Below are 14,414 nucleotides of genomic sequence, written 5' to 3' on the forward strand. Positions count from 1 at the left end.
TTCAGGGGGTGTGCCATCCGGTCCTGCAGCTTTACCATTCTTAAGTGATTTGATGGCCTTACCAATCTCTGCCTTGTGTTTCATTTGTCCTTCCTTTGTTGCAAGCAGCTTTGTCTTGTACCGGCTTGTTAATTTCTCTCCTTCTGCCACTCAGTGTTTTTGTAATTCTGTAAAGGGTTTTCATATCCTGCTTCGACACGGCTTCCTCTGCCTTTGTGGCTATGTCCGTGATCCATTTCCTTTTTTCTCTCCTACAGCTTCTTTTCACTTTCCGGTTTGCTTTGATATAGAGCTTCGTAGCATTAGCCTTCTGGTTCCTGGTTCTGCTATTATCAATATTTGATTTTAGGTTGTGTCTTTCCTCCACCTTCAGCCATGTGTCTTGACTCATCCACTCCTTCTTCTCTCTCTTAACCTTACCAAGAACCTCTTCACATGTGCTTGTGTAGGCTTCCTTGATGATAGACCATTCCGCTTTGATTTCCTCATCTACTTCCTCTTCGCCATCCAAGTTGTAGCGTAGAGCATCAAAGCGGTTTGCCAAGGTAAGTAGGAATTCTTGTTTTGTATCGGGGTCTTTCAGCCTCTCTACATCATACTCAGGCGTCTTCTGTTCCATCTTCCTACAAGCTGTGAGTCGTACCCTGCAGGTGGCCAAAAGTAGGTAGTGGTCTGAACCGACATCTGCGCTTCTCTTTATTCTGCAGTCCTGTAGTGTTTCCCGCCATCTTCTAGAAATTGCAATGTGGTCTATCTGGTTTTCTACAGATCCATTGGGTGATCTCCAGGTTACTTTGTGGCTCTCTTTATGTGGAAACAGGGTGCCGTCTATTACCAGGTCGTTCAAGGAGCAGAAGTCGACAAAGAGCTCTCCGTTGTGGTTCATGGTTCAGACGCCATGCTTTCCCATCACTCCTTCATTCCCAGTGTTTACTGCTCCCACTTTGGAGTTCATGGCCCCCAAGAGGATGGTGATGTCCCTCTTCTTACGCTTGGCCCTGGTGGCTTGCAGTTGATCATTGAACAGTTCCTTTTCTGCTTCACTTGCATCATTGGTGGGGGCATATGCTTGTATAATGGTTGTGTCTTGAAAATGGGATGTAAATCTTGCCATGATGATTCTCTCTGAAATGGGTTCCCATTCCTTCAGACTCTGTGCACTTGTCTTTGACATGATGATTCCTATTCCTCTCACATGTGTCGGGTGTTCTTCTGGCAAGCCAGAGTACATGATGGTTTCTCCACCCTGCAGGTTTTTTTTCCACTTCCTAACCATCTCGTCTCGCTTAACCCTACAATTTCAATCTTCAATCTGTTCATTTCTGCAGCTACTTGGTGAATTCTTCCAGCTTGATAGAGGGTTCTGACGTTCCATCTTGCTATGTTAGTACAGTATTTGGGGGACAGAAGCTTCGGTCGATGAGACGTCATAGGCTGTCCCCCACCAGAAATGTTATTAACTCTATTAACACTCCTTGTCCCACCTTGAGATAATCCTCTAGCAGGTTGAGACCTTGAGGTCTTCATAATCTTATTCATCCACCGGTGGGTGATTGTCCCAGAGGCTTCACATGCACCAATTAGCCTCAGGGATTGCTGATGTGCTCTGCATTACCCCAAGTTCCACCCCTGCACCACGGTGAGGCACACTCGCGAGTGTGGTGACTGCGCCGACCGCGACATCCCTAGGTTCTCCGACTTCGCAGGGGCATATATCTACATACGTAATCTGATTTTCTGTAAAATCATAATTAAAACATGTTGTCTGACCACAGTATAACATTTTCAGAAATGAGGGGAATGTTGATGCAGAGACAGACAGACAGACAGACCGAGAGGATCAAAGGTTGTCCTCATGACTGACGCTGGGAAACGTCCTCTTCTGCCTGGACGACCATGTTCTCATCAAACCAGGTCACAGCTGAGCTGCAGCTGTGTGTGTGTTATCTAACGTCCCCGTCTTCACACTGACCTTCATGATGAGGACATGTATATCCATGTGTAAACATTTAAGTTGTTGTCATAAAACTAAGTTTTGTCTTTCAGAGCAAAAACATCTGTTATCTTGTTTATTTCCGTTATATTATATATTTATATGGAGCTTTTTTAGTCTTGATGATGGACAGTTTTGCCATTCACTAACACATTCTACATGACTAACACACGTCTCTTGTCTGTCACACGTGTCTTTAAGTGTCTTTCTCGGGGACACATCAGTAAAGACTCACTGAGCCGGGAATCAAACCTTTGCCCTTCCAGTTGAAACACGCTCTACCACTGATCCACTATACAACACACAAAAAACACACAAAAAACAAAGACAGTATTATTTATAATATTAGACTAAACAATAATTTTATTTTTGTGCTTTATTACAAGAAAGACGATTAGCTACATTGTACTGCAGTGTTGCATTGTGGGTAGGTAATGTAGGTTATATAGGCTGATGTTTTTTATGACGGTCGCAAAAGATCAGCGTTTAAAAGCAGCTCTAACATGTTCTGCTGCCACAGAGGAAATGAATGAATGAATACATTAATGACGAGTAAAAAACAAACTCACAGTCTCCCGACGTCTCAGTGCACACACGGTTCTCAAAGTGTGGTGAATAAATGAGTAAGTGAGTAAATAAATGAGTGAGTGGGCGAATAAGTAAATGAGTGAAAGAATGAGTGAATAATGATTGACTGGTTGAATAAATGAGTATGTGAGTGAATAAATGAGTTAGTGAATAAATGAGAGAGTGAATGTTTTCTGTGAGACACATGAACAGAATTCATGCTTTTTTGTATGATGGTCATTTTTGGCCACTAATACCAAAAGTGTGACGATAAAAATGTGGATGATAAAAAATCTGTTTATGTTTAGAAAACTTATAAAATTGGTGTAATTTGACTGACAATAATAATATAATGTGAATATGCAGCTGTGTCTGATGACGTCAACAGGTCAAGAATTGATCATATATCACACAGAGTATATTTTTGTTTACCTGTTTCCTTCAGGCAGTTTTTTAATCCCCACAACAGAGATACGGAAATACAGCCGAGCTCTTGTGTGAATATGTCTCTGAACATATGGACGGAGCAGAAGAGCCTGCAGCTCTTATATCATCATCGTCCTGAAAACCATAAAACATAAAGACGCTCAGCCTCCAGCTGCAGCCACTGTTTGTTTTCGATCATCGGTGTTTTTTCTTATAAACTGCAGCCTGAGAGATTCACCACAGCGTATGAATGAGGAAACGTCTCCCAGGAGACACTGAGGGAACTCTGGGTAATGAGCTGGAAAACTGCACTGATAATGTCGACTTGTCACCGTTGGACTGTTGGACAGCGCGTCAGGCAGGGGAGGAACCGGACATGAGATGCAGTCTCAATTACACGGGCGCTCCCGACCTTCGACGACCGCCTACTTTACAACTCGCGCTTTAATTATGTAGAGTAAAATCTACGTTAATCTGAAGAGACAAAAAGAACCACAGGCGGAGATCATGTTCTAAGATCTGGAATGACATTCTCTTATTATGTCAGAGCAACTACTTCAAACACACATTTTATCTGCAATCACTGACTTTAAATGTCAGAATTTTACTTTTTTTAATTTATTATCTTTTCCTGTACAATAATAAAAATGAAAAAAAATAATAACGTTTGGTTTAAGGTTTACTAAATGACATTTTCTGGCATTAAACAGCGAGATAAAGTAAGCAAACTTATTCTCAAGAGATCACAGACATATGCTGGTGTAAGTTTTAATACAACAAATCTTCAATTAAGTTTTTTTTCTTTGTTTTAAGTGAGATTAGGTCGCCTAATCTGAATTTAAATGATCCCCCTTTAAAGAAAATCGAGCTATTTAAAGTGGCATTGTCGTTGCTTCTTTTTTTTGTACCTAAGTGAACAAAATAAATAAATAAAAAATAAATAAATAAAAAGCTGAGGTATGAGAGGTGCTTGTTAGCTGAACGTTGCCTCCACTCCAACCTTCAGTAAATGCAGCCGGCCGCGTCACGGATAAATAAACCTTGTGGTTTCCATTAGCGGGAGTGTGTTTGAAGAAAACAGACACACACGCACACACACGCACACACAGGGGGGAAATGTTCTGAAAATGTTCTCATGCATACGGTCTGTGCACAAATTGAAAATGCAATGTGTTTTTTTTTCCTCGACAACAAAGACAAACTCAGGTTCGGTCGCCAGCCGACGTCAAGGAGAGATGAAGAAAGAAAGAAAGTGAGCGTCGTTAGATAGAAAGGCCTGTAAATATGGAAGCACATGAGTGTGTGACAGCCCTATTTAGGAAAATTTATTCTCCCGCCGCCGCTGCCTCTGTGTCCCTCTCACAAATAAACCCCGGCTGGACGAGGTTACGGCGGAGGGACAAGGTCGATGCACCGGGGGGAAAAGACGTCGCTTGGAGGAGAACGGGTCCCTGCTCCGGCAGCTGTGACCCACTTTCCACAACGTTCAGCCCTGAGTCCTCGCCCACTCACCGGGGAAAACAGGCATCAGTGAGGCGGATCCTCTGGGGAGGCTTTGACAGGAGTTGCGTTGGGGTTAAACGTCGGCAGGGCGGTGTCCTGTGATAGGTGTTAAATGTAAAGAGGCCACACCATGTATAAATGATTACACATGAATGATTCAGTCCCGTTTAAGGTTCCTGCAGCCGGTGCAGAACCAGCTCTGGATTTTTAAAGCTGGAGTATGTAGCTGTAGTATTTAAATGACCTCTTACGGAATTATTTTTGTGTTTTTAATCCTGTTAAACAGAAACGGAAGAAAAACTACAGTGAAAACTTCACAGTGAGCAGCTCAGCAGAATAAAGGCTTTTTTTCCACAATTCTTAAGTGCTTTGAATCTCTCCTTTATTTTATTTTTAAGATCGCACTCATTGACTTGTTGACATATTTAAAAAGCAGTTAAAGACTTCTATTTTTAAATGGGTTTTTAGTTAGACAAGGGTTTTTATTGTTTTAGTCTTTTTATGCGTTTGTTTATTTTTACTTGTGTTGTAAGTAAGTTGTAATTATCAGATGAAAATTCAGAATTATGAGATAAAAAGTCAATAAAATGTAACCCAGCCACTGGGGGGCACCACATCCACTAGTCTCCTATGATGTGTTTGTTGGAACAGTCCAGTATGCATTTTTGGGGTTTCTCTTAGAAATACGACCAAAATAACCAGCCCCAATTTTTTGTTCCTTTCCCTTGGGGTACCACAGTAAAATGGTATGGTACCAACCACAGTCAGCTGATTGGGTCACCCCCCCGAGACCCGGTGTGTTTCTTCAACAACAGCAACAAACGAGCTGCTGGATGTTGAAGTATATGAACTAAGAAGAACACATTAACACAGCTAATGTTTAATACTTAAACATATTGAAGATTTACATTAATAAGAAAACATGAGACAAGGGTCTCTTGGACACATGACAAGTCAGACCATACATTGTACAATAGGCATCCTGTATGGGACAGGAAGCTTGAGGGTGTGTCTTAGATATGGTTAGTTAGGAAAATAGTCTCTTGTTTAAATAAATGGTGATATTGTCCAAGGTAAAGATCATGGGACAGTATGGTATATCTGGACCCGACTTGTTTTTCAAGTCGTTGCATTATGGAAACAGGAGAAAGGCAGGGGTCGAAACATGTGATGCCTGCAAGTAGGAAGGCTAGAGAATCTATATAATGTTAGTTTTGCTTTTCTGAGGCAGAATTGTTGGGAGATTCAGCAAGAGCATTCTCCCGAGCTGCTGCAGCGGCTTGGTTCTGACGCCTGACTTGTAACTAAATAAAATCCCTTTGTTCGGTACAAGTCCTGTGTCAGTGGGGTCTTTTCCTGCATCATCAACTCATCACCTATCATTCATAAGAAGAACGAAGCCTGACAAAAACGACAATGTCCTCCTGTTGTCCATTGTCTTGCGTTCATTGTCGTTGCACCAGTACGACGCCACACCACGTAATCTCGCCAACACCCGCCTACCAAGTGACAAGGTACTGTTCTAAGCCCTGAACCAGGACTTCACCCAGATTCTTTAACTGTAAATCATGATGGAAACATGGCCCTAGTGCCGGTTCCAAGCCTGGATATCCGTGTCAAACCTCTGGCAAATCAAATACTGTGTGTGACTCTCTGTTCCTCGTTCTAGTGCACAATACTACAGTACATATTTGACCTTTTAGAGCACACATGGCATTTTATGGCCCACGGGCCACATACGGCCCTTTTAGCATCCCTGTCCGGCCCGTGGTATGTCAGGCTGCACTACACCACAGTAGAATAGTATAATAGCATTCATTATATAGTATAGTCATTTGATATTTTGAATAGAGTTGGTTAGTAATTGTGTTTATTGTGTGTTTGTATGCTGCCAAATTTACACCAAAACAATACAATTTACTGCTTTATTTAGATGAGGTTCATTCAAACTTGGCCCGGCCCTCAACAATATTTTTTGTTTCTCATGTGGCCCCTTGGGGAAAAAGTTTTAGAGGAACCAGAGATTCCCTTATTGTCGCATTCTGTCACGTTGTGTAATTTTAGTTAAGGTAAAGTTCTTCTGGGTCCAGTTTGTAAAAACACAGGTGACACAGAGAGTGACCTTGTGTGTTGATGAAATGACCTGAGGTCACCTGTGAAGTCGGTGGGAAAAAAAGCATCTTTTCATCGGGACAAGACTGTGACGGAGCAGTGAAGCGCAGCCTGATCTGAGCGGGTCACCGCTGTCTCTCTCTCTTTCTCTCTGGGGGCCGATCCTTTATACATGCCGTGTTCTCGTGCCATTACCAACGACCCAATTTCCTTTGGAAACCGTGTTTCCCAAATTGCAGGAAAGAGTGCGGCACCGGTACAGGAGCTTTTAAGAGAGAACTGTCCCCTCGAGTTTAACTATGCTGATGTCGTACTCGTAGAAAAGTGCTTTGGCAAGAATTTTTTTTTTTTCGCCCCCAGGGCGACAAATTTGAGGCCATTGGATGGAGAATTCAAAAAAACCCAGAGAGCTTTTGTGATCTCACGTCATGTATGAGCAGCTCCAGCCTCACAAGTCGTCAGAGACTCACACACGGCTGACGCCCGAGCGGAACCGTCCGAACGCGTCACATTTGTGAGTTTTACAGCGTTTTTTTAACAACACTTGCCAGCGCGCTGTCATCACTTTGCCGACTTGTTAATCCAAAGCAGCGTCCACGCTCCGGTCGCTAATTTACAGTCAGGCTTACAAGGGAACGAGGCCCCATTTGATGTTCAACTGTTGGCTTTTGATCAGGGCCGTATATTCTCAGCGGTGAGGCCTTATAAATGATTATTACTTTGTAGGATATAAGGAGGAGGGAACAGTGTCCTCGTATTTCTGGAGAAACTTCGGGGGGAAAAACTACAAGGAGTTCCTGATTCGCTCCTGATTTAATGTGATTTGGAGAATTATGACCCTGATGAATGGGAATAGAACGCGTCCTCTACAATCTATAATCTGAGTGTCCTCATAAAGGACAAGGAAAAGGCAAGTGACGTAGGAGAAACAGAAACAGCTTCAGCAGGAGCAGAGAAGACGTTTGTTTTCCTCGTACTGCTTCTGTAAGTTCGTACTCCATTTCCGAACAAACCTTGATTTCAGTATCTTTGGTAAAATCTCAACGGTGACTGTTTTTACCACAATTTTGACGAACGAGTGGAAATAATCCAACCAACCAAATAATGCAACCAATGGCTGAGCACCAGGTCAAGGGCCGGGGGAAAAATTGTTAATCAACCACAAAAACGAGAAAAAATCACGAGTTACAGACATTCTAGTTCTATTTTCCGATAAAACCCAGTTCATATTTTGTGTTGGTATCACAATCACGTCAATTCGACTGAAAGTGCTAAAATGGCTACAAAACTATGACGGAATCTACTGACACTTTTGCCAATGAATAAAAACTACACTTAAAATATGTTAGGAACTAATATATTTTTATACCAGTTTGATCTGCTGGACGTCAACATGGAGGAGGACACACGCGTTAGGAAGACAAAGAAGAGATGATATATGGTGGAATTTCACATACGATGTTACGGAAGACAAAAACCTTTTGTTAAACCACGTGGAGAAAAACCTTCTTTGGAGTAAAATTCACTCCTGAATCTCTTCGTGGACACTTTTTTAAGCGTTAACCCGCTACTCGTGCAGTGTGGCTGTTGTTGACGTTAAACAAATCACTTCCTGTGTTAGATGCGACATCTAAACAGTGGCAGGTGGGAATCGTGACATGATACACGACACTGTGATAACTAATATATCGCAGGACAATTTTACAGCGATTTCTCTATTTACTCACGACATAGTTCAAAGGTCATAAGTGGGCGGACCATCTGTTCTCCATTATAATCCTGCTGTAACCTCCCTCTTTCTTCATTAGGTAACTTCAGCCCAAATTTCCCCTATATTCATTTGAGCAGCGCCACCGTGAGGAGACATGAAGTAGTGACGCCCGGCAAGTGAAACCAACAGAGACCGCCTTCATTTTGTAAAACACAACGAAGGACGGCGATATATCACCAAATTTATATTTTCCGCCACCACCATACACTTAAATGAACATATTTATGGTTTATTATATTAAATGTCTTGCAGCTAATGTTGCACACTGGACCTTTAAGAGAGAGAAAAAAAGGGTGACGCAAACACAGCGAACGCAGCCTCATGCAGGAAACATCTTCAATCATGTTTAGTGCAGGAACAGAAATGGAACTGAAACATTAATGCAACATCGTCCCGCACGCTCACAAACTGCAGATGAGGAGCAGACAGACAGGCTGCTTGTCAACCATGAACCATGAAAACCCGTGAACGGTCTCTGCTCCTGGCTGTGTGTGTGTTTGGTATTCTGCCCTGATCCATACGTCTCTCCCAGCCTCTCAACGATTGGCGTTTGTTGTTTGACCGACAGACACAGGTATCACAATGTTCCTCGACAACATCGACTGTAAACGTGACAAAAAGTCAATAAAACATATTTAAATCCAGGTTAAAAACATTCTCATGATCTTTTCAAAGCACTTCAAATTGAAATATTTCTCTTGCACCACATGTTCTTTTAATATTGTTAAACTAAATCATTGATGCGCGGTCGTATTCTTTGTCTATTTTAGTTCAGTTCTTTTAAAGACGTAGCTCAGGTGGGAGAACATCAGACTGAAGGTCTGAAGTTATAGAAAACCTCCAGGAAGACTCTTGGAAGGTTATACAAACACTTTAAAAAGGTTATATATATGTACTTTTAAGGAAGGTTCACACAAGTTATTGGAACCCTCAAGGAAGGTTCTACCTTCTAGGGAAGGTTCTCGGAAGCTATAGAAAACCTCTAGAAAGGTTGTGGTTTCTAAGAACCGTCAGGGAACATTCTCAGAAGGTACTTTGCAAACCTTCAGGGAGGCTCTTAAAATCTTCCAGGGACCCTCAAGGAAGGTTCTAGGAATGATCTAGGAACTGTCCAAGTTCTAGCTCTCCCAGAACTAAAAAGGATCCTCATAGAGGACAAAGTAGTAGAGGATGGGTGACATACAGAGGACAGATTTCCCCACAGGGATTAATAACTGTTTCAATTTAATATTGAGATATATGTATATATATAGATATATACATATATCTATATATATATATATATCTATATATATGTATATATACATTCATATTTGTGCAAATAAAGCTGCCTTCCCTTAATTTAATGTTCTGCTGAAGGACAAATGACTGGTTCATTTTTAGGAGCTTCTGTAAGGAGCAGCTTAGACGTTAAATCAGGATCTTATTTGGAGTATAACCTGCTGCCAGTCAAAAAAAAAGATGCTTATGCAAAGCACTCTTCTCCTACTGTTCCTGTCAGGAAGCTTTTCAAATCCTTTTCTTTCCCCCAAAGATCCTTCCACCTTCTGTCAGTGCTTCCTGCTGGTGTGTGAGGAGAAGTCCTCCGCTCACACACTCCAGCTTGAGATCCATCTGCTTTATAAAGGATGTCGTACGACTGCGAGGAGGCAGAGTCGACCATGTGACCTCCAATCGGCCGCCTCCTTATCTGATGTGACACCCTGCGAAGGTTTGACAGGAGTTGCTGATGGAGGCGGATTCAGGAAACCGCGGGGTTCCTCGCTGTAATCATCCATTCCTTTTGTTCTCAGGAGAAAACTCTGTTATTTTGTATTAATGTGTTTATCTTGTTGTCAGCAAATCCCACAAAGAGACACAAAAACCACAAAACTATGACCAAAGGCACAAAGGCTTCTATACATTGAAATATAAATACTGAACTCTAAACTGAAATCTAAAGCTCATTATTGTTATATGAATGCTGGAATTGAGTCCGTTAGCGCATGACTGATTCATACTCTTTTTTTTCTCCAAATATGTAAAAAATGTTCACTTTATGTAACAACACGCGATAATATACTTGAGATTTTAGTCAATCCTCAGAAATAATTCAGAGATCATGATACAATTTTTTTTTTTCAACTCTTCTTATTCAGATTTTACAAAAGGCAAAAACAATACAGTTCCAGTTGCACCAGATGTTAAATTTGGCTTGAAACTACCAACATTTTAGAAGATTGCAACCAAAAAAAGAAGTCAGACGATGATGGAGAATATTTGTCGGACAGTTAATCTCATAACTGTTCATCAGTTCAAGTGACAATCTTGAAACTCAGCATGTGACTTACTAAAGGCGGCGCTGACTTTGTGAGCGATATCAGTAGAAATGTGGCTAGTACATGTTACACTCATGTGTCTCACACTCATATCTGTGGAACATCAGCAGCTATCAGACCTCAACTGATACAAAATGGTATAAATATCAATATTCATTATTTTCTACATATTTAGTGATTAAACCATTGATTAAGTGGAAAAGTCCACAGTGTGTTTTTGTGCATGTTTTTAAATCACAGAGGATCACGTGACCCCATTGATTTTGAGCCACTGTTGTCAAGAGTTCACCGTCAGGACGAAAGAGACCGTGTGTGAGGATGTGTCAGCACATTTCACTCGCTGTGAATGAATGAAAGAGTCCAAATGCTCGGCGGTGACCTGGTGGAGAAGTGGCGACTGCTCCCGAGCTGCGTTCACATGGTTTCAGGCTGGAGTTCATGAGTCTGGTGTTTCTCCTGCCGAGTTTAAAGACTGTGCTTTATGTGCTTTCCTTTATTAAAGGAAGAAAAAACCAGGGCAGGTCACGTCGGCACACAGCAGCTTTAATTATCGTCTTCTCATCCTCAGACCTGCGTCGAGCAGACACTTCACTTCTGCAGCTGCCCTGTGGCTCTTCTACAAAGATTCTTTTTTTATTCACTCTCCAAACCAAAGCAAGAGCATTCACCGCCTGAACTGTGACGCAAATAACGGCAGTAAAAAGATGCTTTTGAGTGTTTTTTTTTTTCTTATGAGCCATAAAATAGAAAATGTCCTCCAAAAATGTGGAGTGAGTTTCTCTGTTAGGGTTTTAAATAACAGTGCAATAAAGAGGTGACGAATTAAAGCTGCATACAGTAATTCTCCGGCTCTTACGGGGCAACATTCAGCATATTTATCTCTCTAATTAGTTGGGATTGCAGAGTCATTCGTTGTCAACTGTTGTTCTCCTTGTTTTATAAATCATTATTAGTGCAGAACTCAGTCAATATTTCAGTGTTAGAAGATTGTTCCACAGATTATGAGACGGATGAGGCTGCTGTTGCTCTTCTAGCAATAAATCTGTCGCATTTCTACCATTTCTCATCCGAACAACGTCAAAGTTGGCACCGCACACACCGACGCCTTTAGTAAGTCACATGCTGAGTTTGAAGTTTGTCAAGTGAGCTGATGAACTGTGATGAGATTAACAGTCAGAACAATGCTGATTCTTACTGTTCTGACTGTTTTTTTGGTCAAAATCTTCTACATTTTTTAAAGCCAGATTTTACAATTGCTACATCAAGATCTTATTTGAGGATCACGATGGTGTGGTGGTTCAAACTGGTACCTCACAGTGAAAAAAAGGTTTTTTGGTTTGACTCCTGCTTCCTGCAATCTTTAAGATTTCTAAAAATAATTGCTCATTGTTGAGTTTCATCTCCAGGTCGTTAAACGTCTATGTTTTGGGATTTAGCCCCTCCCACCAGATGACAGATTACCCAAGGGTCTCTCGATCTCTGAAAGGCTCCGCCCACATGATTTTTTTGTATTTTGTGTTTCCTTTCCTACAACTTCTCTTTTACATTCACTAATCATCACAAAAGATGAACTGAGGTGTTCCTCAAGGCTCAAGTTTATGACCCCTAACTTTCTTTTTTTAGCTTAGTGAATTGTTACTAATGCTGCATTATAACTTTTACCCTTTTTACATGAGAGGACACTTATGCAGAGCAGCTGTTTTGTAGCTCAGGCTGTAGGGGGCACCCTCTCTCTCTCTGAAAACAGTTAGATTACTTTGTTTACATTATGATGAAAGGATATTATTGATTATTGGAATTTTTAGGTTGCTCACGGGAGCTCTAAGACATGTTTTGGTGTCCAAACAATTGTCTCCAGGGACAATCGTTTGTTGCAAGGACAAGCTCAGTCTCTCTCTCACTCATTGTTGCAGCTCCTGAAAACAAAGTGGATGTGGACAGAAAACTAAAATAATGTGCTGTAAAAGAAAAGGTATAATGTTGTGGAGAGCTGAGGTGATTCACGGCGCAAACGCCCCCTGTAACTTTACACGTAGAGTTGATGCGAGGCTTTTAGTGTGAAAAACACAAAACAAGCTATTAAGAAATATCAACAGCCTGTGGCGGAACATTTTCTGCATCCTAACGCCGATGATTCACAACGTAACCCTGACTGATTTATTCAGCATTTCCTCCTCTTCCTTCTCTGCTTTCCATGCAAATCACATCATCGTCATCGTGGCGGCCGCCCGTGATCGGACTGCGTGTGTTTTTTTTCTGCTTCAATATCACAGAGATGAAAAGTCACATTCTGTTGTTTTTTAAGAAATCTACAAGGACATGGAAACTAAAACACACAGGCATACTGGTCCAGCTGGTCCAGAGGAATGAAAACCTGCTTCAATTCTATGATTCTGGTGTCACAATCTTGCAAAATGTGAATCTTGCAAATCAAAAGCATCATAACTTAAAAAAAAATAAAGATCCAAACGGTCTTTTATTGTCACTTCTTGTGTATTACGTACATAAGAAATGACGTATCTTTTCTTCCAGCCCATACAGAACCAGAGAAATATGATTAAGAAAAAGCAAAAAAGCAAATAAGTAATAAAAACTGATAAAATGAAAGTATTTTTGGTTGTTGACACACATCTTCTCCAGCATCTATGATATCTTTATCCCTCTATTTTCTGACTTTTCTGACAGGAAACTGAAGTTTGTGAATCGATTTCTCTCCCACACCAACATACATAATATGAAGTTATTATGAGTTATTTCTGTTAATTAATAGATTCAATTTTCATCATAATAATGTTTAATATTGTGAATGATTTATCGTTGCTAGCAAAAGAAACACTTTTATTTTGAAAATATGTGAAATATCATTATACATATTATTATTTTGGTGTCTTTTTCTCAAAAGGGAGTGATTTCAGTATTAATCCACTGTTAGAAACCAGAAAATGTCACAAAAACCTGAACATATTAATTACTTATACAAAGATAAGATGCTTATTTTAGGTTATTTTAGGGATTGTCAACCATTTTCTTTTTACAGTGTAGTCAAGTTCAGCCAATACAGTCATCTACACTGTGAAAAATATCAAGCGTGTTTCACTTACACACATAACATAAGTTTAATTAAGTCTTGTTTTAGTTGAAAAAACTGACAACTATGATGACGTTTTAGTTTTTAGTAAAAACTTTATTGCTAACGTTGTCCCATTAACCCCTCACATGCCACTGGTTTGGGTTCACACCCTAAAAAAAATGATGGATTTTTATCCGGAAAGAGCAGCAAAGTAAAGGTTCATGGACCTGAAAAGACTTTTTACAGAAATAAACAGCAACGAAAGAAGCGACGCGAGGACACGTCCAGCTGCTTCTGGACCACATTTACCGACACTTGGCTTCCAGTTCTGACGCCGGCACTGAAGTGATGTAAGGGACGGAGGGAGGAGAGAAGGAGGAGAGAGAGACAGAGGGAGGGAGGGAGGGAGAGAGGGAGAGAGACAGAGGGGGGAGGGAGAGAGAGACAGGGGGAGGGAGAGAGAGAGACAGGGGAGAGAGAGGGGGGAGGAGGAGGGAGAGAGAGAGAGAGACAGGGGGAGGGAGGAGAGAGAGAGAGGAGGGAGAGAGAGAGAGAGAGAGAGAGAGAGAGAGAGAGACAGGGGGAAGGAGGGAGGGAGAGAGAGAGAGACAGGGGGAGGGAGAGAGAGGGAGAGAGAGAGAGAGAGAGGAGGGG

Source organism: Solea senegalensis, linkage group LG18 (genome assembly GCF_019176455.1).
Source record: "Solea senegalensis isolate Sse05_10M linkage group LG18, IFAPA_SoseM_1, whole genome shotgun sequence".
Taxonomy (NCBI): Eukaryota; Metazoa; Chordata; class Actinopteri; order Pleuronectiformes; family Soleidae; genus Solea; species Solea senegalensis.